Source organism: Haliaeetus albicilla, chromosome 7 (genome assembly GCF_947461875.1).
Source record: "Haliaeetus albicilla chromosome 7, bHalAlb1.1, whole genome shotgun sequence".
NCBI lineage: Eukaryota > Metazoa > Chordata > Aves > Accipitriformes > Accipitridae > Haliaeetus > Haliaeetus albicilla.
The window spans coordinates 37,272,274-37,299,536 of record NC_091489.1 but is presented as its reverse complement, the minus strand read 5'-3'; the positions used below and the strand labels follow the sequence as shown (position 1 = coordinate 37,299,536).

General features: G+C 53.0%; 2 long non-coding RNA genes across 2 annotated transcripts; both read right to left on the bottom strand.

Annotated features, from left to right (window-relative positions):
- Positions 1–959: 959 nt before the first annotated feature.
- Positions 960–11,067, bottom strand: LOC138685877 (uncharacterized). Its single transcript, XR_011325258.1, has 3 exons — positions 10,883–11,067; positions 9,428–9,579; positions 960–2,578 (listed from the first exon to the last, which is right to left on the bottom strand). It is a non-coding gene; the product is annotated as an uncharacterized lncRNA (long non-coding RNA).
- Positions 11,068–13,255: 2,188 nt separating this feature from the next.
- Positions 13,256–27,010, bottom strand: LOC138685876 (uncharacterized). The gene is made up of 3 exons (XR_011325257.1): positions 26,505–27,010; positions 13,910–14,157; positions 13,256–13,488 (listed from the first exon to the last, which is right to left on the bottom strand). It is a non-coding gene; the product is annotated as an uncharacterized lncRNA (long non-coding RNA).
- Positions 27,011–27,263: the final 253 nt, after the last annotated feature.

Sequence of the window (27,263 nt, the reverse complement as noted above, 5' to 3'; positions counted from 1 at the left end):
GTAGGAAAGGTTTCCTTTGAAATAACCTCTGCCTTTTTTTTTTATTCTTTCCAGCCAGGAGGAATTTCGCCAGCCTCCTGCAAGGGACCTTTTCTTTAACAATATATACCAAGCCAGCCTGGGAGGTGCTAATTGCTCTTTATCTAAATGGACTGTTTCTCCTCATGCCACCAGTGCTTTTGGTGGTGGAAGGAATACAATACATTATCAGGGAGTGAGATACATGTGTACAAAGGGTATTTACTTGTAGGAGGTTAAAGATACGGCACAAAGAAATCCAGCGGGGCAAGGGTACCCTGTTAACTAGTGATGGATGAACCACCAAAAGAAGAAAGGTCTGAAAGCGGTGAGCCGATAACACCTTCCAGGTCTTATCTGAGCCCATGGGTACCTCCTGGAGGTGCAACCACCAGGACTTGCCAGCAGAGCAGTGGGTTTCTGAGGTCTCGGCGCAAAGCAGAAGGCTTGGTGCAACTAGTGATGACCACCTGGGAGTGGGGTGGCACCAGGTCCACCTGCACCTCTTGGGCTGCCATACAAACCAAAGTGCCCGCATGGGTTTGTGACCACTCCAAGGCAGTGATGAACATGGTCTCTGCAAGTCATTTGGGTGCCTTGGGACATTTTAGCCCTCTGCTGTCTGCCTGTGGTGACGTCCTTCTCTCAAACCAGCAAGAAAAGGGCTTGGAGAAAGGCAGGGGACCAGCCTGCATGGTGGGAGCAGAGGGACAGGCAGGGGTGAGCCTGACACAGCAACTTCTTAATAAAAAAAAAAAAACCCACAGTTATATCATTTGTCCGCCAATGACCTTAGTTAAACCAGTGCAAGTTTCTTAATTCAGAGGCAGCCTAAGCCTTTAAAAACTGTTGACTTTCCAGAAAAGCAGGAAGCAGGTAAACACAGCAATTGGCTGCTCTTTCTACTGCCCACATGTCACCATAAGGCAGGGGAAAAAAAATTCTATTAGGCTTTTATTTAACATGAATTTGAATGTATTCCAGGTCACTGATCACATAAGCAATCATGATATGGGTAATAAAGAAGTTCCTACCATACCTTTATTTGCTTTCTACCTGTAATAAATCTTTATCACACACCGTGCTGATTGCAAGAGTATCACTTCCTTCCCTCCTTGGTCTTTTTTTATAGAGCAGCAAAAAAATAACTCGATACATCTGCAAGCACACCCCAAACCCTCTGCTTTGCCGCGCTGCTGACTAGCTCGGGCTAGGAGAGCACTCTGGGTCACGGTTATTTCCCAAAAGGCTGCTGACGAGGCTGGGGTGGATGGGGATGTTGCAACACCCAGGGTGACTTTCCCCAGGTCCTTCAGCCGGACCGTGACAACCCTGCGCAGAGCTCAGCGTGCCTCCTCACAGCTCGCCTCACAAGCCGTGCCCATCCCTGGTCCCTCTGGACCCTCCTCTCCAGCTTCTCCATACCCTCTGTCAGGGACACGGATCGCAAAATGAGAGGCAGAACATCCCCCCCGTGGGGATTCACAGCATCATGCCCCCCCCCTCCCCCAGCTCGGTGTCTCCTCTTTGCCTTCACCCTGCAAGAAGTGGTGGGTGCTGCAGGAGCTGCACCCAGCTCGTGCAGGTACCGACACACACAGGCAAGTCCTTTCACATGCGTTGGGAAGCGAAAGCCAGCCACACGCTCCCCCAGCTCTGCCTGCACCAGAGGCAAAGCGCAGTTTTGCTGGAGATGGTTTGCATTACCTCTCCGTGCCCTCCTGAGGACTGGCTTTGCAAAGAAGAGTCACCCTTGTCCCAAACGAGCTGGGTAGAGATGGGTTCAAACCCAGAAAGCCCCCAGGAATCTCCCCAGGGACTCCGGCTGGGGACAGGGACCAAGCCCCCTTAGTGCCCACAAGCATATAAACTATCATGGGACAAAGCCAAGAAAACCCCACTCAGGGTCTATAGTCACAGGGAACCCAAGAAGAGAGGGGTGATACTTAAAACTGTATCAGCAACCGTTCTACAAGAAGGAAAAATTGGATCTGCTTCATCTTTGCATGATGCTGGGAAATGTTAACCTGCAAACTTTCTTGGGAAGTGATCACTAAAACAGTTTTATAAAAGATCCAAGTGATGACCTTATGCTAGAGCAGCCCAACACACCCCAGACCCAAGCTTTCCTCCACCAGGAGACTTTCCCTTTCCCATAAACCAAAAGCAGCGGGTCGAAGCAAAATCTAGTCAACAGACTTTCAGAGTTCATCTGATGAAGCGAAGGATTTACAGAGGGAAGAGAACCTGGCACCCAGCTCTGTCAAAAGTGCACAAGAGTGAGGTCATGCCAGTATTAGAATACAGTCGCATCACGGATTAGAAAGTGCTTGGCAGAAAAATGAAGAAAGCGAATGGATGGGCACATTTCAGTGGGCTGGAAGATGACAAGCACGTTGCTGCTAAGTTCCGTGCTGGCAGCGTGCATCTGTGGTGAGCTGTGGCATAGGCAATGGTAAGATGAGGTCTGCAGCAAGCAGGCTTCTTGTGTTACACTGCACAAGGAAAGGTGGAGGAGCATGTCTTCAATAGGTAGTCACCAAAACCAGTTTAATTGCTGCTAGAATAAAGAGGAATAAAAATATATAAGAAAAAATTCCTAACTAGGAGAAAAAAAAAAAAACCAGAGACTGCAACTGTTTAGCTTTGAGAGGGGGCGAAGGAAGGGTTAAACTCTACCTGTGCATCTGTTACAGATGGCAAACCAGAGATTTATCTTGGGCCTCTCCAAACACAGAAATAGGGGGGTAGTCACTGACACTGGATGGAAGTGAGTCTGTAGTGGATAAAACAAAGTGACTGGGGGGGGCGGGGTCCCACTCTGATAATACTGGTAAAAGTCATTTCTATGAATTCTCTCATCAATCCAAAAAACTTACTGTAATTCACAAAAATATCAGACATTGCACTCACTAACAAAGCATCCACAGTCTTGTTAGAAACAACAAAGTTTCCCGAACTCAGGAATATTTAGCTCTTCAAAAACTGTGCTAAGAACTCAAAAGCCAGAAGTTATGGCAAACCACTCCTGTAGATTCTTTTAAATTTTTGCTGGAAAACAGAAAGCTCCAACACCAACAGACTTGGTTTGAGAAGAGAATTGCTTTTAAGCTTCTCCTTCAAGGAGCTCCAGCTTGACTTCCAGGTTGGGAAGGCTCGCAGGGGGAAGCTGTTGGCAGCAGACCCCGTCAGGGATGGCACTGGGCTCGGGCTCTGCTCTCCTCAGTTTCCAATGCCCAGAGGTGGGACGTGCCCCCGGCAGTCCCGGCTTTAATAGACCCGGAGATCTGGGCTGTCTTGAAGGGCCAACACCTGAGCACGCAGGACAGAATCTTCCCAGACTCTGTGTCACCATTTCTAACTCCTTCAGCAAACACGACCCAAGCAGTTTCCCCACTCTTCCCAGCATCGCGCTTTCCGGATCCCATTCTCCCTCGGCCCCTGTTGCTTAATCTGTCTCATTTGGATGATTTGCATCCAAATCTCCACAATTTTGTCCTTTCGTTCTCAAGCACACAATGTTAGTTCCTGCTAATGCAAGGGCATCAATCGCCTTCATCTTTTCCTATTTAATGATATTTATCCACCATCGCATGGGAGAGAAATTGGCTGCAGCTCAATTTGGCAAAATAAATTGGTACCAGTTCAAGCATAATCTCCCTAAATACACAGATTTTAATTTCCCCCCTAAGTGAACTATGTTGCATCTGCAATCATTGTCCTTGGTACAAAATCTGGACACTGGTTTCAAACTCCTGCATTTTTCACTGTTTGTAGAAATCCACTTTCTGACTGAACTGTCTTCTTGCTCGGCACCACCGGGCATTTGACCTCCAACGCTATCGCAAGGACAGGTTTGCAGACGCACGGTCGCTCCACCGGAGCCTCCTGACGGTGCCATCCACTAGCTGAACCACGGTAACTTTTTGCTTATACAACTTTAATCCACTTTATGCTTAAGTCACTTGATCTGAGACAACGGACGCTACCACCATCGGGTTACCCCATGCTTGCCATAGGCTGCGACCGGTCTCAGGGATGCTTACCAGCGCTCGGCTGGCACGCGGGACCTTGCCAGGCTCACTGCGCGTTTGCCGCAATGGCTCAACACAAGCCTGAAGAAAACTATTGGACCTTGCAGATTTGAATCCTCCTCCCTCCCTCTGGGGGAGTCATCCCATTTTGGGGGGTCAACCTTTTCTCCACAATGATAAAACTGAGGGAGCTCCAGCTGCGCGACCAGCCTCTGCGTTGCATGGCCAACCCCCTATCATCCCATTGCATTTGGCAGCCCCCTAAACCTGAAGCCCTCGGGGGTCCGTGGGAGCCCGCGGGAGCCCGGGCCGGCGTGAATTAGTATAGCCCCTCTCCTGCCATTTGCTGGCAGAGACAGTGGAGGCTGCCATCCGGATTACCCGGCCCCTGAAAAGCTGCAAATCCCTCCTTTGGAAAGGCAGGATGCTTTACTCCTCCTTCAAGGGCCTGAAGAGGAGGCAGCATTTAAATTCAATAGCACAGCTTGGGTACGATTTCACCCCTGTTGTTGTTAATTGCTTGAATATCAGACAGGCTGATATAGCGATTATTTGTAGACATTTATACCATCCCAGGCCTTCCTTTTTATAACTTTATTTCATTTTCTGCTGTTTACTCAAAGTACCTTTATCATCACACGCTGATAGTCTGTTCTTTATTGCCCCTCCGTGATTGCAAGGAGTCTGAGCATAGTGCAATAACACACATATATAAATATTTGAACAGGAAAAGAAAGTCTGTCCGATTTGCGCTATGGAAGGAATAAATTAAAACAAATAACACCACTAGAGGGACCTTCACTCTGAACGGCGGCACCGGGGAGGTCACACGCAGGGTCCGAGGTGTGACTCCCAGCAAGCGATGGCAGAACCCCCCAGGACCCCCGTGCCCGGCGGCTGCCCAGCCCGGACCCCTTCCCTTCTCCCCCCAGCAACGTGCTGCTCCAGGCTTATTAGAAACCGCAATCGCAGCACCCCGCATATGTTTGCAGGACTTTGTGTTTGCTGAGGATCACGAAAATAATTCCACTTGAGCACAATAAACGCGTTTTGTTTTTGCAGTTAAAGACCTGAGTAGTTTTAATTAGTTTACTCGGGTCTTTTGCATTCGGTCCCCATGCAGCGTTGCGGGTTCAAAGAAGAGCCTTTCTGTGTGTTTTCCCTTTTCTTTTCTTTTCTCTGTCTCTCTCTCTTTTAACGCTGCGTGTGAATAGTTGAAGACAGGAGCGAAAGACACTGGACTTAGAAAGTAAAATCTCCAGGAAGGAAAAATGGAGGCAAACACAGGAGCTAATTTAGGCAGGCATAGCTGGTGTTGTTTGTGGTTGTCCCTGACAGCGCTGCTGACTCGAAAGCACCTGTGTTTGCTCACTAGCTTTCCCCAATCTGCTAGAAAATGGCCCAAGCATGTCACATGGCAGCGAGATAGTCCAAGCGCCATGGGAATAAAAAAGCCTGAGCTTTTAGCGGAGTTAATCATTAATGCGCCTTTTCTTTGTCCCATTCAGGAGTGCTGACAAGCGCTTTGATATTTCATATTTGCCATCAGGTCAGTGGCAGCCATACCCAGGTACTAATGAACAGCCTGGCTCACGCCTCCCCGTTTCATTGCCCGCCTGCCGGCTGCAGATTTCCTTTCACCTGCCCTCAACTCCCTGTGCATATGCCTATGTATGTGCATACCCCCGTGCACGTACATATATAACCTCTTTCCCAGCTGGGTCAGGCTCCCAGTAGGTCCAAGCCCACGCAGAAGAGCTCCCGTGATTTTCACACCAGCAAGTGTGCAGCTTCCTCTGCTCCAACCTCAGACTCTTTCATCCTTCCTTTGGGATAAAATATGGGGCTAGCACATTTGAGACGTCAGCCAGCCCTGAGCAGGCAGCTCCTCCACTCCATATTGGTCATCTGAATACAGCGCTTTGTATTTCTTAGCAGCTGTCAATTTGTGTGTGTGCGTGCGCTTTGGGGTTGAGCAAATAATCCCTCACGAATAATGTATGGATGGGGAGGAATGCAGACTGCCTCGCTCCTCTCCTCCCCCCGGTGTCACCAAGGGGCTTGAATATTTTCTGCATTGCATTTCTTTCTCCAAATTGTTTGCCGAGGGCCTGATTCTTCCAGGTGTTGGGGGAAGGAGGGCACAGGTTTTAGGACCTCACCTCTCGAGGACGCGGTTTAAGGGGAGAGTGAATGGTCTCCCTGCCTGGGCACACTGATAAAGGCACCAGTGGCTGGTTCTGCTTTCTCTGGCTTGGCAAATAAAATGCATTTGTTTGTGCCAGTTTTGAACAGAAACCCCCATTCCACAGCGTAAAGGACAGGTAGGTCCCCAGGCCCCCATAAAGCTGCTGGGAGAAGGTGATTTGTGCCAGCTTAAACGAGAATCACAGTCAAACTTCAAGGTGCTTGAACTTTTCCCTTGACTCCGTCAAACCCTGACAGCACGCTTTGCTCATCAGCCCCGAAAGCAGAGCCTGCCAAAACCACATGGCGGTGGAGGGAGAACCACACCAAGGGTCTTTTCAGTACTTTGTCCCTCCCTTTATACCACCCAGATACGGAAATCCAGCTGAACACCCCCCCCCCCCCGCCCCGAGCTCCCAGCTGGAAAGCTTTCGCCCCCAATGCCTTACTGATTCTGCAGCTGACAGCCACCGATGCAATGGCCACACGAACATTAACGGAACAAATGCTTCCTATTAACTGCAGCTGCATGTGAGAAAGCCCTGATATTGCGTTTAAACACAGGCAGGTGGGAAAAGCCCTTGCTCAGCCGGAGAATGGATGAGTGCCCCTTTTCCCTCTGCATTTATTTCCAAGTTCAGACACTCAAGTACTCTTAAGGGTACCACATGCAAGTGTGGTTTTCCTCTAGCACCCCTGCAGATGAAGAGTGTATCAAATGCCAAATCCTATGAGCAATTAAATTATTCCTTAGCTTTTTGGTCCTCTGTTGCTGAGACATGCTACCTGCATGCCTCTTGGTCTCAGAGGGCTGCCTATGGAAGCTGAATGGAGCACAGTGGGAAAATACGGTGGGTTCCTCTGTTTGCTCCGTGGATTTACATGCTGTTTACCCTGGGGTGCCTGTAGCTGAACTGTTGAAAAGGCAACCAGGGCTTGCAGAGCATCCTCCTGACAAGAGGAGACACGGGAGCTGCACTCAGGAGATGCAAGGTAGCCGAGAAGTGTCTTCTCGAGCAGTTCTTGGCCCAGGGAACCCTGCCATCACGTTTCTCATGAACTTGGCATGCCCCAAAGCCACCAGAGGAATGTGGGGCTGGGCCACCAGCCCCCTCTCCCCCCCCCCCCCCCCCGCCAGGTTTTTTTTTTCCCACAAAGAGGAAACGCCCTTAAACATCATAGATTTGTAAAGGCCAGCTAATGGTGACTCACAGTGATAAAGTTCCCAAGGACATTGAAAGAGCCTGGATGCATTGGTACCGTGGGTTTCCTATGGGACTGAGCTGTGTCTGGAGAAGTTGCCAAGGTCACCAGTATTCAGACAGCATTCCACCACTGGCTTAGGTCTCTAGTGCCTCATGGGATGAAACACCTCATATGATGAGGCACCCACACCATTAATTCTGCAGGTGATGGAGGTGGTGGATGTACCACTGGGCTCAGAAGGGGACTTGTAGGCTTAGGTGAAGGAAGAGCGCATGTAAAACATAAGCATCACCCAGTCTGGGCAGACCAGAGGAACAAATAGTCCCTACCTGGCCTTTCAGTAGTAACTAATAGATAACTAAAGAAGATTAGAAGGACAGGATACATGCAGTGATATTTTCCCTGAGTGCTGATCTTCACACCTAGAGACCCCAATGGCTGAGAGAGGGGAGAGATTTTGTATGCAATAACCCCTGTAAATATAACCAAACCCTTTCTAAACACAGGTACCTATAGTGTCCTGCACACGTACTTCAGATTGAAGTATCCCTGGTGTGAGAGCCCTTATGCCACAGTTTGTGTCACACACATGGGAACACATCCTCAATTCAGAGCAAGTCCAGGGCAGCACCATGGTCCGCAGCCAGCTTTCCTCAAAACCAGGTAAACATTGCAGCCCCAAGGCCACCGAAAGCTTTGATCACCACCTTGCCTTTTGAAACATCCAAATAGGTACAGCTATTTTGCAACAGTGGTCTAGCAGAACAGTTATAACAAAGAATGCAACTTAAAACACTCCTGCGTAGCTAAGAGCCAGCTTGCATCCCTTGGAGGCAATAAAACCACACGTGAGGCTAGATCTCAGAGGGCTCTTCTGTCCTTGAGAAATGCCTGCAAGCTCACGTCACAGCCAAGGGCTCGTTGGCAACACCAATGAAGTTTAGCACGCTCAAAGCCACAGTTCCTGCACCCCCAGTTTGTGCATAGGTCAGGATTGGGCCCTTTAGTCACTTGGGCTTATTTACTCCTTTCCTTTTAACTTTTTAAAAACAGCCAATTAAACACGAGGATTTTAAAGTCAGGCCATGAGAAGCACCCAGGCGCTACACCCCACAGGGCAGGACGGAGAGCCCTGCCACAGAAGACAAACCCAAAACCTGGCACTAGCTGCTACTCACAGTCCCACCTCCCCACCTTGGGCCCACCACACAAGTACCCACCACTGCTGCGTCCCAGGGGATGAGGATGCCCTGGCCCTCTTTGTAGGGTGGGTCTCTGCAGGGTTGGCCAGGAGGAGGGTGGGAAGGGCTGGGCCAGTGTTTACACTCCCTTCTGCAAAATCCTGGCACCGTGGAGGTGGGAAGGGGTCTCTGGCCCTCTGCCTGGCCAGCCTGCAGCTCCCCACATCCTCCTGCCCAAAGCTGGCAGTGCTGTGTGATCTGAAGCTCTTGCTTTGCTCAGTTATTGAGGTGCTGCAGCTTGCTCTGCTCAGAGTTAAAGCTTTCAGAGAGCTAGAGGAAGGATTTTCATTGCTTTCTGTAGGCTTTAGCTTGGAGCCGGCTATGTCTTCCAGCTGAGGTTGCAGAGCTGGGCTCTGCTGCAGGGGAGAGCCATGAGGTTAACGCAAGGCTGGAACAAGGAGCCAATGTGCGTTGCAGGCAGGGACCGGGGCTCGCCATCAAGCTGCTCAGAAACACTGAGAAATGAGTTGGCTGTGGTGTAGGATCAGCCCCCCGGGGAGAAAATCCAGGGTGCTAAAAGGCTCTTTAATCTGGTGGGGAGAAGATAAATGGGAACCAGTCGGCAGGACCAGCTCCCAGGCATACCCACACTGGAAGCGGAGCACAGCTTTCTAGTAGCACAAGTGATTAATGAGCACAGCAGACTAATTATGGTCCTCTCTGGCCACAAAGCTCTAATGTAAGAGGCATTCTTAATGAACTCCTGAGGCTGCGATTGGCCTTCTAGGGTAAATCACTTACATTTTAACACAGACGTAGGAAACTGCTCTCCGAGTTAGCAACCAAAGCTCATTCATAATTGCTTGTTTAAATATTTTTCCTTCTTCATCGCTGCAGTCAATTTGCCGTGTGCATCCTATGCAGAGGCGAAGCCAGCCAAAAAGGAAGCTTTCCTGGAAAAATAACAAAGGTACTTTCAGCCACAGAAATCCCCATCTCGAATCCAAACAGGGAAGCCTCTGTCCCTTGCCAGTGTAGGCAGGGTTTCCGCCTGCCTGTTATTTGACATAGCAGAAGAGTTAGCTTAGGCAGGGGAAGGGGAAGGGGCCGCTTCTCCTGCTGCGGGGTGGAAATCCTTGTCTTTCTAAGTGCTCTTTCCAAGCTCAAGTCTCGCACTCCGTGCTGACGGGCTATTTATTAGTCCCTGTGTTTCCTTGTGAGGGTGGATAATAGCTGAAGGCGATGCAAACACCTGGGCAGGACAGGCAGCCCCTGCCTGGCGATGGTGTGTTGCATGGAAAAGCCGGGTCACCCCTATTAGCTGCTTCATTTTGACTGGAGGAATGAAAAGCCTGGGTCCTGAAGCTGGGGGCTCAATTGCAATTGTCCGGCTGTTTGCAGTGAATGCGTGGTTATTTCATGCAAGTTTGGGGTGCAAAGGGAAGGGATGTGAGGATGTGAGGATGTGAGGATGTTCACCCTCCTGCTCGCCCACGCACGGTGCGCTGCATCCAACCTGCCAGAGCAAACCAGGGGCACGCAAGGGAGAGGGGATGTCTTGCCCAGCTCGGGAAGAGACGTGTCCGCAGCATCCTCGGGATCAATCCCTCAGCACCAAAATGATGCCGAGCCAACGAATGGCTCTGAACACTTCCTAGCATTGTTAGTGACCTTCTTGGTGACCCAGAGCCACTTGGTTAACCTCTCATGATAATGAGATAATGAGAGCCTCCAATGGGTAAATATGCAATTACAGGGGCTGCTTCAAGAGGGCAGGGGTGGCCGGGCAGCGGCCACTGCAGCCCATCACGCACGCAGGTAGTCCTGGGCACCCTCCAGCTCAATTAATGGGGAAGAAAAGCATCTTTGCTCCCATGGTAAGGCAGGGCAGAAGGAGCCACGCGCTCAGATGAGTGCACAGCAGGTACATCTGAGTGGGTCAGCAGGCCAGGCATGTTTGCTTTCCTATCTTCTATTATTAATAAGGAGCTGGACATTTCCCACAGCACTCATTACAGCCAAGAGAGAGGAGAGGGTGAGTGGCACAGACGTGCTGCAGGAATGCCCTGGTTTTGCTCAAATACAGGTTTTAAGCTCCTTTCTGCACTGGAAGGAGATGTATGTGACATCACTGAGATCAGGGGGCTTCAGTAACAGGGGGAGTCATGCAGTCACAGCTGCCCCCTCCGTCCCGCAGCATCCTGAGCTGATTCCCACCCGCCTGTTGGGACCTCCAGATCCCGTGTGTCCCCTCACCTTCACCCCGCTGGGTCTGGGAAGAAAGGCCTTGGCTCACTTTCAGGAAACCCAGGCAGGCATCGGTCATCTTTACGAGTAGCACCAACATTTTCGCGGCAGACCCCTTTCAGAGGGCATGTTTCCCAGGCTCAAGAGGATGCAGAGCTGGTGTGTGAATGCTGGGGCATCTCTAGGTGATGCTTGTGACCTGCCGCCCCTCTGTCATGAGGCCTGGGCAGTGCAAATAAAACAAGTCAGGTACTGGTTTCAAAAGAACACGGTGCTTGGTTCTTGTGTGGGTCTCAGTGCCACGAGATCCGGCTGCGATCAGAGGTATGACTGACCTTCTGTAACGCTTGCAAGGAGGCAAGTCATGGAGAGCAGCTCCATCAAGGGTGGTTAAGCACCAGGAGACTCCAACATCTTGTTAAAAAGCCTACAGCAGCACACAACATAGCTTAGAGACCCCCCTTGGCACATGGGGGTGGAAGGGACTGGAGCTGGGGGGTCTTCTGTGGGTGCTGACCGCCCTCCCTCCCCACCAGGGCGGCTGGCTCCCTGCTGCGCAAACACGGCTGGGCGAGATAAGGCGTGTGTGCACAGCACTCCGCCAGGAATTTGGGGCCCGGCCCCCCGCCACGGCCGCCTTCCCGACGGCCACCTTTGCCCGGCTCGCTCCCCACACCCTTCCATGCAGCAGGGCTGGCCTTGCGCCCCCTTGCTCTTCAGATAGATACCCGTCAGGGTCCCACAGAGATGCTCCCGACGCAGCATCCCCGCCACGAGCCGTCGTGCTGGGGTGATGCAGGAGATGACATGGGACACGCAGCATGCCCCCCCAAAAAAGCCAATGAGAACATGAGCATCCGCAGAGCGGGAGGGAGTCAGGATTCACCACGCCGCGTTTGGTTTTTAGCACGGTAACGGAGATGAGTCATGCCGGCGGCGGGCAAACCCAGAGCCCGGCTTCCCCATCAGCGGCAGAAATGCTTCCTCGCCCTCCCGCTGCCCCAGTGGAGGACTCAGAATAATAAATTTTTTTGTAAAATTAATATAGTGATACCTAGGAGATTAATCTTCCCGATAAGCAGACAGCAGCATGACTGAATAGGCCTGTGGTTCAAACAAAGGTTTCTGTTGAGGACAACCAGGTAAAAGACGGATGGTTTGTTAAACATTGCCAGCATACCTTGCTAGTGCCATTCCCCGGTCACAGCTAATGGCAGCCGGGGCATTGTGCGGCAGATGCAGTTGCTAATTTCAGCCAACTTAAATGCTATTTCTTATCTCTGTTGGTCTTGCGGAGATGAAGGTGGTTTCAGGATTTGAATGCACTACACTCATGCATGGAAAACATTCCTGACGGTCTCAAGATGTAAAAAAAAGACCCACCCAGTGTGGCTGGCCAGAGAGGAGCGGAGCAGCGTGTGCTGGCCCAGGGCCTCCCCAGCTTTCACAGCAGAAGCAATTTGGGGGTGGCGGCGCTGCCTTTCGCTTCACCTTCCCCCCCCCTTCCAAATGCATTGGGCAAGGTCCAAGGAGTGCCCAAAATGTGTTGAGCAATTTGGACTTTGCCCCAGCCTCTCGACAAGGGTTGTTCGTCCTCCCCAGGTAGCTGCTGCACCTTTTACCCAGGGGCCCAACCCATGGAGGCAATTCTCCCTAAAAGCTGGAAAAAACCACAGGACCAGAACTGGCTCTGCGAACAAAATCACCCTGCAACCTCTTTCTTATTTCCCCAGCAGTTCTGCAAGCGAAAGTTCTCACTGGCTCTACCTGGGGAGGCTTGGACCGCAAAATCAGGGCAGATGACATCAACTTCCCTGCTTCTTCATCAACTGCTCTGCTGCTTCCTTCCCAGTGTCGCCCACCAGAAATTAAAACACTAAAGAATGGCGCGTCAGGGCCACTCGGGTGCTCTTCAGCATCAATTATCATCACTCCAAAGGTCTCTGCGGCTCACACCTATGTAAGAGCCCCATCTATTTTGATTTCCACCCAGACGGGGTTTCTGGTGTCGCCCTGTCTGTGCGTCCCTCCCCTCCTAACCCTTGAACTCCTTGGCTGGTTTCAATCAGATTTGTCAAGACAATAGCCGTCTGGAAGCTCATTAAGTCCTTAGGGGGGTTTGTGGACATAGGCATCTGTGTGCAGGCAAGAGGCTGGGGGATGGCCGCGGGGTAAAATCCCCAGAGCCGGGACTCCTCTTCCTTCCTGGGAGAGCAGGAGCACATCGCCCCACCACCTGAGGTGCTCCCCAGGTTTTTCCCCTCACTTTTGGGGGGAGTTTTCCCCCTCCTTTGAATCATTCTCCGTGTTTTTCCCCAAATTGGGCACTTGCAATATCTCTTTTTTGTGTAGCAGGGCAGCCGGGATATCTGGGGAGGATAATTAATAGCATTATAACACTTTTTATTACTCTCTTAGGCATCTTAACAATGCTGAGTCACACCGGGGGATTAGGACAGCTACAGGAATATGAAATCCTTTGCAGGGCTGGGCCAGCGGGCTCTGCCAGAGGCAGCAGGCAGGCAGGCAGGCAGGCAGGCAGGCAGATTTCTGGAGGCTGGGACAAGGCCAGGAGCCGGAGGTGTCTTGTGGGAGGCATCCCTGCCAGGCAGGACCTACCCGGGATAACACAAGTCCAATCATGCGCAGTGTGGGATGTTTCCTGCATTGCACAGTAATGCACAGAAGAGATGCATGATCTGTCCTGACTCCCTTAGGTATCTCCTCTGCACCCCCCTGCACCTCGGGCCAGATTGAGGGTGCCTAAACTTCACACGAGCCCAGCGGTGCCTCCGGCTCAGGCACCTCAGATGCTTGGAGGCAGCCAGTAATTGAATGTAGGCTGTCCAAAAATCCCAAGAAAAAGATTTTTTTTCCCCCAAAGTTTAGTTGAGATGATGATGATGATGATGATGATTATTATTATTACTATTATTATTATTATTTTGGTATTGGAGCAGAACCCCCTCAATATGGACATAAATTCAACATTGTTTGCATTTTGTCGGAGGGATTTGTTTCCAAAATGGCTGATACCTGTGGCGATCTGCCCCTGGGTGCAAGGGGCTGGGTGATGAGGAGCAATGACCCAGCTCAGCCGTGGCACAGGCTGCTTCCACGTCTCAGCTATTGGCTTCAATTTATAGTAGGGAAGAGGAGAACGAAGCTTAACTGAACTACGTGCACGTGTATGGACACACGTCACAGCCCACTGTTCTGGGCTGGCCAGCTCGTCTCGTGTAATTGCTGCGTGAAGCATCTGTGGTTGGTCAACACCAACACCTCTGGAAGAAAAAAGGAACGTATCTGACAAGGGTCTTTTCTCCCCATCTTCTCCACCATTCATCCCAGCTACGCTTCTTGGGGACAGTGGATGGAGGCAAAGCAATCCGTGCTTGCTCTAGCCCTGTCCCAGCACCATCTGCAAAGAGGATGCATGAGTTGGCTTGATCATAGAATCATAGAATCATTTAGGTTGGAAAAGACCTTTAAGATCATCGAGTCCAACCGTCAACGCAACACCACCATGCCCACTAAACCATGTCCTGAAGTGCCACGTCTACGTGCTTTGATGGCAAAGAGCGGCTGATGCTATTTCAGCACGTCCTCTTCATCACGGCCTGCTTCTCCCACCGGTTCCACCACCCATCGCGTTCACAGGTGCTGCCTGAGCCGCAGGGACGAGCCCTCCAGGAGCAAGGCGACCCAAGGAAAGAAGCAGCATGCCCCAGCGCAAGCTCTGCCTTGGCTCGGCGAAGCCTGTCCCCAGCCCCAGGAGAGGGGTCCGCGGGGGCCGGGGCCAGGTCCCAGCAGCCAGCCAGGCTGCGGCCACCCTGGTTTGGCAGGGGAACGAGCCCTGGCACCATGCGGGCTGTGGTGGAGATGGTGCCTTACGCCAAGGCACCTTATCTCGTGGCAGAGAAACCGGCGGCAGAGCCATGCTGGCAGCATGTTCCTGCCAGAGGCATTATATTTGCTTTGAAAAAGAGACAGAAGTATTCAATTGCCAAATATATTGTTCCGGTAACTGTAACAGAAATGACTCTGGGTCTTGCCAGGTTACAAAGCTCCTGTTAAGTAGCTCCGGCCGTGTTGCAGTTAATGCCTATTGTTATTGCAGAGCACCCATGCTCCTGTTCAGGATCACCCCGCTTTGAAGTAGGTGAGGCGGGCTCCGCTTTTTCCTCTTTGCTTTTTTTCGCACCCCCCCACCTGAGCCCCAAGTCTATGATTTAGACTGGAAGCAGAGCCTTCGAAAGTGGTGGGGAAATTCAGCAGGCCTCAACAGACAGCACCCCCCCCCAGAATTCCTGCTGCACAGGCACGATTGGGGGACAAGTAGTGTTGGCTCTGGGGTTGGATTGTTGGGGTTATGTCATATTTTGGGTGACCCGGGGAGGGGTGGAGAGTGCCTGTGCTACCACGAAATGTCAATGTGATGGATGCAGGAGGGTCTGAGAGCTGTCGACTTTCAGAGCAGGGGCTTAGCCAGGTCGGGCAGTCTGCAGGGGGCCATGGGGATGCTCTCCCCACCCCTCTCCAGGTGAGGAAGACTCCTGAGCCAGGGTTTCTAGTCTCTACCCCGGGGTGGATCTCCCCTCCAAGCCGTTGCACGTCTGTCCCTTGAGCCCAGGTACCCCTCCTGCACCCAGGGCATCCCTCGGGAAGGAGCTGGGGCAGAGCCGGTCCATGGTCCGCAGCCGAGCCCGCGGACTTTCTCTCTGATGCTCCTTCTCCCAGCTTATGGATTTTATCCAATTTAAATGGCAAGGATTTAAAATGCCACCTGAGTTAAAAGGACCTGATTAAAACCGTAGCCTCATCATATTTCTTAAACATGCAGTTGCATTGCTGTATTTACATTAGTGTCAACTTTAATTTAAATTCTGCATAACTATATTTGCTCCCCTAAATTCATTCGCCAGGAACACAGCGCAAATTACTCTGCACTAACTGCACTTTCTCTTTGTCTATGGCGGAGTGGTTTGGAAATTAGCACCGTAAGTGAGTGGTGGGAAGTGTCATTCCGCCTCTTTAATGTCTCATTAATTAACCCGTCTGGGCCGGGAGCAGGTCGATGCCCGGAGGTGGGCAGGGGCAGAGGGGCTGCCTGGGATCTGCCGGCCACTGGGATCATGCTGCTTTGCCTGCTTGTAGGGCTGCTCCGGCTGAGCCTCTGGGCTTATTCCTCGCCCTTTCGGGTGGTGGGCTGGGATCGGTTTGGGCAGGTTTGTCCCATCTGAGGGACTTCAGGGGCTGCTCTGTAGCTGTCGGGTATGAGGTTCAAGCTGTCGATGAAGTGGCAGAGCCTGGGTGCCCGAAAATGAATCCCAGCATCAGTTTTTCTTCAGCGCTGTGCCTTCAAGATGGAAATCAAATTGGACTTAATGATCCTTATGGGTCCCTTCCAACTTGAGATATTCTATGGAATACAAATGCAATTAAATAAAACAGAGTACCCCAACCGTGAGGAGTGATAAGGCACTGCTTGGGTGTAAAAATACTGCCGCTGTGAAGTCATAAAAACTCTTTTCTTGAGGGATTGCATGGCCAGACACCTCTGGACCGCTATCATTTCCTTGCAATGGGTTCGTCCCATCGATGCTGGGCTGCAGCATCCCCGGGCGCAAGGGACAGCCAGGTGCTCCGTGACTTCAGGGACACGTGGGGTCAGCTCTTAAGGCAGCACAGAGACAATAGGAGCCCTCCTGCTTTTCAGCCCGTCCTCCTGACCACCCACCAGGGAAGAAGGGGGAAAAGGGAAAAAAAAACAACAAAAAAAGCCCCATCGGTTTCTCAGATTTTTTGTGACAGAAGCAGTGTTTAAACTCGGCGTTTCCTGCAGGTGTGCTCTGTGACTACAAACGTTGAATGTGATCTCGGCCAGGCAGGCATTTTCTTTAGTCCTCAGCGTTTTGCCTTTTCACCTCGTAAAACCCTTTCAAGCTAAATAAACCTTATTACAACAGAACCGCACAGTGCTGCCCGGCTCCCAAAACCAACAGCCTGGGGTAGGACGAAGAGTAAAAATAGCAAAGCATCCCCATCGGCATCAGCGCTTAGCTCAGACAGTAAGACCAGCCTGCGCCGTAGCGTCCGACCTTGCTATGTATTTATTTTTAATTACAGCATTTGCCTGCCCGATCAGCAATGACATTGTTAAAGCAAAACAAGTGGTGGCCTGGGCGGATTAGAGGAGGGAGGGTGATCTTCAGGGACGCCGGGCACAGGGAGGGAAGGGGAATGGAGACAGCTGCCTGAATGCAGCAGGACCTGCCCCTGCAAGGATATTGCCATCAGCGCTTGCCATCGCTTATATCCAGGTCGCAGGAGATAGATCCCACCGCTGCACTGCAAGGACAATGCATGCTTCTGCTAGTAAAACACTCGAGGCTGGTTGTGCCTTATAGAAATATGAAATAGGATGTTTTGCAGCTCTGCGTCTCCAGCCCACAATGGCAATGTCCTTTATCTTTCGGAGCATGGCACTTCTGCAGCTGGGACTGCTTGCCCTGAACGAGGATGCGATTGCATGCATGCGCATAGGGGTGGACAGGGACAGACGCAAGGACACGTGTGCAAGGGTGCACGGCTGGTGCCTTGGTTTCTTTCCCAGCCGAGGAGCCCGGTGTGACTCGGTGGGAGAAGGGAGACCTGAGCAGGGGACATAGTGGCAACGGTGGCTGCCCCAAAAGGGTTTCCTAGCCATCCACGAAGAAGCAAAAGCAAGCTGCAGGGGCTGAATTGCCCCTGAGCATTGGCGAGCATTGGCCCCGGGGGCGAATACAGCATCCGATACACCGGGGAGAGCATTTTGCGGGGGGAAATACAGTAAAGGGGACGCGAGATTTGGGTGGATAAGTAGAAGGCCTGACTTAGCCGCGACGCCGCAGCTGTGCTCTTATCTGGCCGGAGGAAGAGGCTGAACAACAAAAGGGGCTAAGAAGCCGGGTTGATGCATGGGAAAGCCATTGGCCGAGCATTGTGGCTGCCCTTCTGCTGAGCAAATAGTTCAAACTGTTCATTCCCATCTCCTATTCTCTCCCTGGTACATTGTTTGTGTCCTTGCATTTCATTCTGCGAGGAAGATTGCTCTCTGGGCCTATAAGCAAACAGTCCAGAAAAGAGCCAACTATCCTCTCCTTTTCCCTGGAGAACTAGCATTTTTATTTCAGCTCCAAGCTGTCAAAGAGCTGGAGAGTTTATGTCAGTATCCTGAATTAATTGCTTTAAGCTGGAGCAGCCTATACCAGCCACCAAATGTCCAGAAGATGTTTATTAATAATGTTTCCTCTAGGTTTTTTGGTGGGTTTTTTGTTCCAAGCTGTGCTCTCACATACAGTGCCCTCTATTCACCGCCGAGGCGGCACGCCTGACGCCGGGCGAGGGTGGCGAAATGAAAGCCGCTTATAGGGAATTAATAAAAGCTCCCGAGGTATTGTCAGCCCCGGCGCTCAACATGTCGGCGAGGCGGGCACGGCCGGCGGCTCGGAAATCTCCCGTTAGGACTTTTCGGGTGACGGGAACGAGAGGAGGAAGATGAATTGCTGGAGGGATCGAGAAGGAGCGAGCCCTTGTTTAAACACAAATATCTTTGGTAATTAACAAAAGTGGCGAGGAAATTACTGATGGAAAAAAAACACATGAAAGGTAAATGGTTTTGTGTTTAAACATGATATATTTTAAAGTGTTTCCCCAGTGTGAAAGTCCCTGTTTAAGGGAATGAAGTAATAAACCAATTTATATACCAATAGAAAGTCGAGATCCTGAGTGCCTTTGTGTAAATTTTCCACTTGACTTTTCATTATCTACCTGAACAAAATCAATCTATATGTATGGGATCAACATGCAATATGAGAGATAAAAGACGAAATAAATGTGCTTTGCATATCCCGCAGATAAAAGCTACCGGGCTCCAGGCGCTGCCTCCTTTCCAGGCAGATGCATTTTAGAAAATAAATCATTTTGCAAAGGAAAAGAGAGCAAAGCGGAGTGGTGCTTCTTAAGTGTTTACTCCCTCGCTTGAAATATTGATCCTGTCAAATGAACAGTGGTTAATAAGTAACTCGGGAAAAATATGCCGGCTCTCTCTTTGCTCCTTGCTGTAGCACGGACCCATCTCTCGTCCCTCTCCGGCTCCCAGGCAGCAGAGCCCCGGAGCGTCCTCGCTGCAGGCTGGACCTCCAGGCAGCACCCAGACACGCTTGCAGGGCCCTTTGCAGGGTGGAGCAGATTAAAAGGAAGGCGACAGAGGCAGCAGAGTGGGGACAGATCCCCCGCACCCCACAGGCAGCCCTGAAACCCCAGGGCATGTTGGCTTTTCAAGACCTTCCGCATCCCAAACCCTGCTGCACCCCAAACCCTGCTGCACCCAAATCCTGCCGCATCCCAAACCCTGCCACATCCCAAACCCTGCTGCATCCCAGACCCTGCTGCATCCCAAACTGTGCCACATCCCAAATTCTGCCACATCCCAAACCCCGCCATGTCCCAGTCCCCCTTGCTCATTCCTCATGGCCTTGCCTGCAAACAGACACGGCATCCCATCTCATCGGCTGCTTACACACCGAGATGGCTTGCCCTTGCCTCACCCCAGCAGGAGCCATTCCTGACCCAAGATATCCCCAGTTTCATCTGAGGGAAGAGTATTGCTGTCAAGTGGGGGATCAGCTCTACTAAGTTGGGTTAATGTGCAAACTGGAATAACATTGCTGGGGTGTGGGAGCAGACGACATAGTGGAGCACCAGGAAAATGCTCCCGATTTTTATAAAAATGCATCACTGAGTACAGATTTTGCTCAAGCAGCCTCAGCACCCACAGTGAAGATACCTGTCCCTGCAGTGTTATAACCCAGAGCCCGGAGCGAGTGCCACATCCTGTCGCCGCAGTTTGGGTGCCTTCTCCCTCCACCCACCCCCTTCTCCTCCCCTCTCCCTCTCCTGGGACCTGGCTGGCGCTTGGCTTTTTGCTACAACAAAGCTCGTCTGGTTTCATGGATCCCAATGTCTTGGAGAGCTGGGTGATAGCATCCTCTCTTTTTTTTTTCCTTTTTTTTTTTTTTTTTTATGGTTAGGTGAAGAGGCAGGAACTCCTCGTGGGTTTTTTTTTCCCTTTAGTAACAGGATATAGAAAAAGGTTAAGAGGCACTTCAGCAGATACAACACCCTCCTCGGCACAGGGGTGTTCTTATTTCTGCGGAAACCCTGGCCCCGTTTCTCCAGCAGCAGAGCCTGTCACCCTGGTTGATGTATTCCTCCTCCTAGCATCCTCGTGCCAGCCCCACTCAGGCCGACGGGCAGGGAAGCACCTGCCTTCCACTGATTTTATTTCTTCGAGGGTCTCTACATGTTTCCTGGCTCTGGCAGCTGTGCTGTGGGGTTGGACATGGGCATTTCTCCAGGTCAGGCATCAGATTTTTGCCTTTCCTTCTGCAAAAGGCCCTTTCCAGCCTTTTTACTTCTTCCCCGCCTAAAAATCCAGATAGGAGGGAAGAGGTGGGGGGGAAGGTGGGCAAGGAGATGACACAAAGAGAAAAGCAGGGGTGAGCTGATGACTTTCCAAACCAAAGAATTTGTCAGGATGCTGTGGAGAAACGTGCTCTGCCATCGACTCAACATCTGCAGCTATTTTATTAGTTTGCTAATGATGTCTTGGATAGGACCCAGGGGTGACAGAAAGTCCTGGCAACCCCTTTTGAAATGAGCCTCACCTTCTGCCCCGTGTCCCGCTGCCTTCCCCCCCCCAGGGCCGCTGGGTTTGTCCCCCCCCATGTCCCAGGCCATCAGCTCAGGAGCAATGCACAGCCCCGTGCAGGGCACTAAGGCAGCTACACTGCTGCAAACCTCTCGCGAAGAAAAAAATGGGTTCACGCATCCGCGCATCCAGCCCTTCCCACGGGACCCCCGTTTCCTTGCCACTAGGGATAGAAATATCCATGCCGTGTACAATGAGTTATGTGGTGTGGAGGAAGCAGGGGGAGCTCCAAGGTAGAAAAACTTTGGCATAGGAAGGGGTTTAATCATCACTTTGGGGGTATTTTTGGCTGTCGGAGTTTGTTCTCCTCTCCAAAGCCCTTCCTGAGCTAGCTCTTAGCATAGCACCAACATGCATCCCTCAAAGAGCTCCACAAATTAGCTCCTCAACTTTCTCAAGGTGCTGTTATGACTTTTTTTTTTTCCCCACTTCCTTGAAGCCTAAAATGATCCATCCTGGCAAAGCACCTTCTTCAGCTTCCTCCAGGCCAGGATAATGCTTCTCCCCGTTCCTGTCAGGAATTACTGGAGCATGACATAGGTATCGCACACAAGTACAGACACAAAGAGGCAATCGGAGATGGGAATCTGTGGCTTTAATAAGAGACGCATACACGGCAGCAGCAAACTCGGCAAAGCCCAGGCGTTTGCCCCAGCTACCCCTGACACTGATTCCTTGTGCCATTATTAAAATAAATAAAGGAGAGTGAAGGGGAGTGCAAGCGCAGGCAGCCAGTGAAACACGGTGCAGCCACTTTGCTGCATGCAGAAGGCTGTCAGTGACAAGCAAAGCATTTCAAGGTCTCAGAAATCCTTCAATAATGAAGCCTTCGGTACCGGGGTGGGAAGTAAAATCAGCACATTTACACTCCTTCGTGCTGTTGGCACTTGGTAGCTGTTTTCCAGCCACAGAGGGATGAGGCTCATTCTTTTTACTGCTTGTGTGAGTCAAAAAACCTGTAGAAAGCCACTCCTTCCCCAGCCAGGGGTGAGCACCTTGCTCTGGCTTTACATGGATGGTACTGGCAGTGATGGACAGTTTGGACAGGTAGAGATCTTCCAGCAGCAAGGATCTGGCTGCAGAAATCCGCAGCAAGTGGTATGTCGAGGGCTTTTCTGCCTCTATGGTTTATAAAAAAACCCCAGCCCCTGGCAGGTAGGCGGGGTAGCAGAAGGGACCCACCGCCGTGGTCCTCACCCAGTGCCCATCCCCGTGGCAGCAGGGCTGCCCACAGCCTCAGCTGGCTGCTCTGTGCCTTTCCCCTGCCCTGCCTGGAAAGGGGCTCCGTGGCCAGGGGGAACCGGAGAGGGTGGAGGAGGAGTGGGGTGGGCTGTGAGGAGAGGTGTACTGTTGGCATTGCAGGGGGGAAAGGGAAAGAAAGGGGAAAAAAGGAAAGAAAGGGGAAAAAAGGAAAGAAAGGGGAAAAGAGGGGAAAGAAAGGTGGAAAAGGGGAAGAAACTGAAAAAAATGGAAAGAAGGGGGAAAGGGGAAGAAACTGAAAAAAGGGGAAAGAAAGGTGGAAAAGGGGAAGAAACTGAAAAAAGGGGAAAGAAAGGTGGAAAAGGGGAAGACTGGGAAAAAAGGAAAGACCGGGGAAAAAAGGAAAGAGAGGGGGAAAGGGAAAGAAAGTGAAAAAAAGGAAAGAAACTGAAAAGGGCGAAAGAAAGGAAAAGTAAGGAAACGAAATGGGGAAAAAGGGGGAAAGAAATTAAAAGGAAAGAAGGGGAAAGAAATTAAAATGAAAGAAAGGAAAAGAAAGGAAAGGGAAAGAAATAGAAAAAATAGTAAAAAGGGGAAAGAAAGAAAGAAAGAAAGAAAGGAAGGAAGGGAAGGGAAGGGAAGGGAAGGGAAGGGAAGGGAAGGGAAGGGAAGGGAAGGGAAGGGAAGGGAAGGGAAGGGAAGGGAAGGGAAGGGAAGGGAAGGGAAGGGAAGGGAAGGGAAGGGAAATAAAATGAAGGAACGGAAAAGGGCTGGCTGTCGCACCCCGGGCAGGGGGCTGCGCAGCGCCTTTGCGGGACGCTGCCCGGCGCACCAGCGCACACGCGTGTGCAAACGAACCCCCCCCTCACCCCCGATCCCGGGCGGGCTAGGGTGGGAGCAGACGCCCCCTCCCCGGCCCCGAGCCGCCTCAGCGTCATTTGCGGTTTTTAAAAACTTTTTTCTTTTTTTTTCTCTCTCTTTTTTTTTTTTTTACATGCAATTTCACGCCCGGCTGCACCTGCAAACATAACGGCCCGGCGGAGCCGCCGCCCCCGGCCCCCCCCGCCGCCGCCGCCGCGCCGCCCCGAGCCGCTGCCCCGGCGGCAGCCGAGCCCCGCGCCCTCCCGCCGGCTCCCCGGGCCCTTCGGGGGCCCTTTTCGTTAGCCCTGCCCGTGCCGCTGCCGGGGGGGCGAGCCCTACGGGCAGCAGCGGCCGAGCACAGCCCCGTCCGTCTTTCCGTCCACCCGTCCATCCCTCCCTCCATTAAACCAACCATCATCCATTTCTCCATCCATCCTTTCCTCTGTCCGTCCATCCACCCATCCATCTATCCACCCGCCAACCCTTCCACGGATCCCTGCATCCCTCCCTCCATCTCTCCATCCGTTCACCCGCCCAGAAAACCGTCCCGGGCTTGATGCAGCTTTTCGCGTCCTCACGGAGCCCATCCGCACTCCCCGGCTCTGCCCGGGCATCCCCCCCCTCACCACCCCCACCCCGCTAGAGCCGGGTGGGCGCCCTGTGCCCCCTCCGGTGTCCGCAGGTGCACGGCAGAGTGGCGGGTCAAGCCCCTCCGACGCCCCCCAAACCCCTCTCCCCGTTGTTTAGAGCCGAGCCCCCGGTTTATAGGGGCGCTCCGCAGACCCTGTGTCTCTGTGTCCGCAGACCCCCCGGGACACAAGCGCTCCTTAAAGAATAATTGGGGAAAAAAACCCTGATTGCCGTGGCCGGCCGCGGCTGCGAGCGGACTTGTTTGTTGGTTTGGGGTTTTTTGTTGTTGTTTTGGTGTGGGAGTTTGGTTGTTGGGTTTTTTTTTTTCTTTTGGTTTTGGTTTTGGTTTGCTTTGCTTTGCTTTGCTTTGTTTTGTTTTGTCTTTTTGTTTTTCCCAATAAAAATAACTACCTACCAAATTCACCTTTCCCCCCCGGCCGCCCCCCCACCCCGTCCCGCCCGGCTCCGTCGGGAACGGATAAATATTGCGCTCGCCACCGTGGGAGCCCGAGACTGAAAAGCGACCGCAGCGAGAGAGCGAAAAAAATAAAGCCCAACTCCTCTCCTCCCGAAACCCGCCGGCCCCACAGCCCCGGTTTTAGCTCCACTGGCGGCGAAGCTGTCCCGTAAATAACGAGCCGGCAGACTCAGCATCATCCTTTAATATTTACACTTTTGAAGGTTAGGCAGGGCAGAGGTAACAAACTTTGAACGATTTTTTTTTTCCTCCTCCCGTTTTCCATCCTCTTCCCTACCTGGTTTTATGTGGTTTCTGGATTAATCTAGTGCGGAGCAGAAGCGGACTTTCCCCGGCCGAAATATAGGATTAGGACTATTTCTAGAAGAAAGAGGATAGTGTGAACTGCCTTTAGCCTGCAATAGTCTAAAGCAGAATTACAGCTTGTAAAATAGGTCTCCATCAGTTTCCCAGGAGACGAGTTAAGCCCTACTTGGGTGTTCCAGCTCTTTTTAGAACCAGCAATAATTAGACTCATCTCACCCCCGAGTTGTCCGGTGTTGGGTTTGGGGTTTGGTGGTTTTTTTCGTTTTGGTTTGGTTTGGTTTGTTTTTTAAGATCATCGATAAACGCACTTTTGCCTCCAATCTCGCCGGCGGCCGCGGGCTGGGCAGGCAGGGCCGGCCGCTGCCCGCACTGCCGTTCTCTTGGGGGGGGTTGGGGGGGCCGGGCAGCGAGCCCTCCTTTGCCCAGGGTGGCAGCGCCGGGTTTCCCCATCAAACTGCTGGTTGTGCCATCTTCTTTGTGCTTGCGTGTCTTTTGAGCCAGCGCTGCATGTCATTAGGGGCCCGAACAATTAAAAGAAGTGCCTTTCCTCCCCCCCCTCCTCCCTGCGGGTGGGAAGTCAGGAAAATAAATAAATAAAATTTTAAATATATATATATATATATATACACATATATATATGAGAATAACTGGGGGAAGGCGAGCGGCGGGTCGGGGCTGATTTGGGGGCTCAGGCCGGCGGCTCCCGTCGCCGCGGAGCTGCCCAGACTGCGAACCCCCCCGGTCCTCCCCCCGCCGCTGCCCGCAGCCTCCCTGCCCGATCCGGCTCAGCCTTCACAAAGGCGGGCGGGCGCCGTCGGATGTCACTCGGTCCCCCCGAAAAATAAAGCTGGGTTGGGGGGGGGGCTGTTAATGGCCGAAACGGAGCGCTCTGCCCCGCTATTAGCCGGGGAAATGCAAGTCGGGGGGGGGCTTGAGGAGGCTGGGGACGCTCGGCTGCAGGACTAGGGAAAAAAATAGGCAGGGGCCGCGGGCAGAGAGGCAGTGTCCGTCTGTCTGTCCGCAGAGAGCGGTGCACCGGGAGCGGGGGACACGGCCCGGCCGCGGGGCTGTCTCGTTGGGGCCGGGGACAGCGCGGCCCCCCACCCCCAACCGGGGCGGGATGCTCCGGGATGCCGCTGGGCCGGAGCGGAGTCCTTCCCTTCCCACTCGCGTCCCCCTCCCCGCGCGGGCGACAGGCGTTTAATGAGAAGTAATTGGCGAGCGCGGAGAGCTGCATTACGAGCGGGCCGGGCTGTTATGAATTATTGAGAGCCCATTAACCGCCGTGCGCCTTCCCCTCTCGCCGGGGAGATGGAACCTGTCACAGCAGCGCGGGGCCGGGGACACACGCACCCACGCACCCACGCACCCACCCGCTCCTGCCCTCGCCTTCCCGGGCTCGGGTATCCCGGCCGTCGGCCGCGGCCGGAGCGAGGAGCCGGTCCCGGGGCCGTGTCCCCTGCCGGGGCCCTATAGCCCCCGTGGAAAGGGTCCCGGTGACCGCCGCCCCGCTCCTTCCCAGCGTGGGTCATGCCACTCGTGTCCCTGTCCGGTGCGAGGCGTGGAGAGCGGGCGAGCCTCGGGAAGAGCCGCCGTCCCCGCCAAAACTCCCGTTTTCCCCTATATCGAGGAAATACGGGCGGGGGAAATCTCCCCCCCCCCCCCCCCCATTTTTGCCCACGCGGGTGCAGGTAGCCGGGCCGGCTCCTGCCCGCCGGTACCGGCAGCGACACCGGCCGCGGTGCTTTTCCCGGTGTCACGGACACGGGAGAAATGTCCCTCTGCGGGGGCGGACAAGGCGTGGTGGCTTCCAGCCCGAAACAAAAGAGTGTCACGGAGCCGGGGAGGACAACGGGGGGGAGGGAAAAAAAAAAAAAAGAGTAGGGGGCAATAAAAGAAAAAAGAAGAATAAAAAGTAAAAAACGAGGCGCCCGGCTCGGAGGAGCGGGAGAAGGGCGGGAGTCTGGCCCCGCACGTCCCCGTCCGTGTCCCCCCCCCCGAGCCAGCCACAACGACTCACCCCCTCGGCGAGGGGCTTTGGGGCCGAAACGGGCAGAAACGGCGCTCCGAGCCCCCCCGGCCCCCGCCGCACCCCGCTCCTGCACGGCCTGCCCCCCCCCCCAAAAAAAAAACCCCACCACCCCTTTTCTCCCCTCCCCAGGTCGGCACGGCGCTTTTCCCAACTCGGTTGGGAGAGGAGTGGTGGGGTCAGGACCCCCCCCCAAAACCCCGTGGCCAAGGCGGCGGGGAGCATCCATCCCCCCCGCGCCCCGCTCTCCCCGCCGGCTCTAAGGCGAGCTGGGGAGGAGGAGGAGGAGGAGGAGGGAGGGATGGAAGAGAAGCTGAAGGTGGGAGTTAAAATCGAAGGAGAAGCAGGAGAAGGAGCGGCGGGTGTCACCTACCTGCGCCCCGGCCGCCGGCCCGGCCCGCCGCGCCCCGGCTCTGCCGGAGCTGGAAGCATCCCGGCATTTATTGGAGCTGAAACGGTGCTACTGTTGACTTTAGCACAAAGCAAAGATTTCGCTGCCCGCTAGTTTAAAAATGAATATTTTACCAAGATATCGATCAGCTTTATAAAATTCAGTTAAGCACAATGGCTCAAAAGGAGGGGGGGGGGGAAGGAAAGGGACGCAATATAATATCTGTGTAAATTTGCTGAAGTATGACGTGGTGTTGAAAGTTTACCCTCCTGGAATTTGGATCTAGATTTCCCCCCCCCCCCTTTTTTTTTTTTTTTTGTTTACTGACTTTGTTTATTCACTGATCACGGTTGCTTAAACCGGCAGGAGAAGAATGCACTTGCAGTAAGGCTGGGGGCGGGCGAGTTGGGGGGGGGGGAATGCCAGGGGGTGTAAAGAAAAAGAAATAACGTCTAGCGTGGGGATTCCCCCCCTCCCCCAAGTCCCCACCCTTGCATTTCAGCGTGAAGAAGGCCAGAGGAAGGGGAAAAGAGAACAAAAAATAAATGTATATATGGGGGGGGGGAAGACCTGCCTCTGGAGCGGGCATCCAAACGGCACCTTGCCGGGCCGGTGCCGGGCCGGAGCAGCGGCCCGGGGCGGGGGTGGGGGGCGGGCGGCGAGAGACGGGGGGGAGGGAGGGGGGGCAGCGGCACGGCCCGCCGCCCCTCTCCCCAAACCCACGGCACCCCCGCGCCCGTG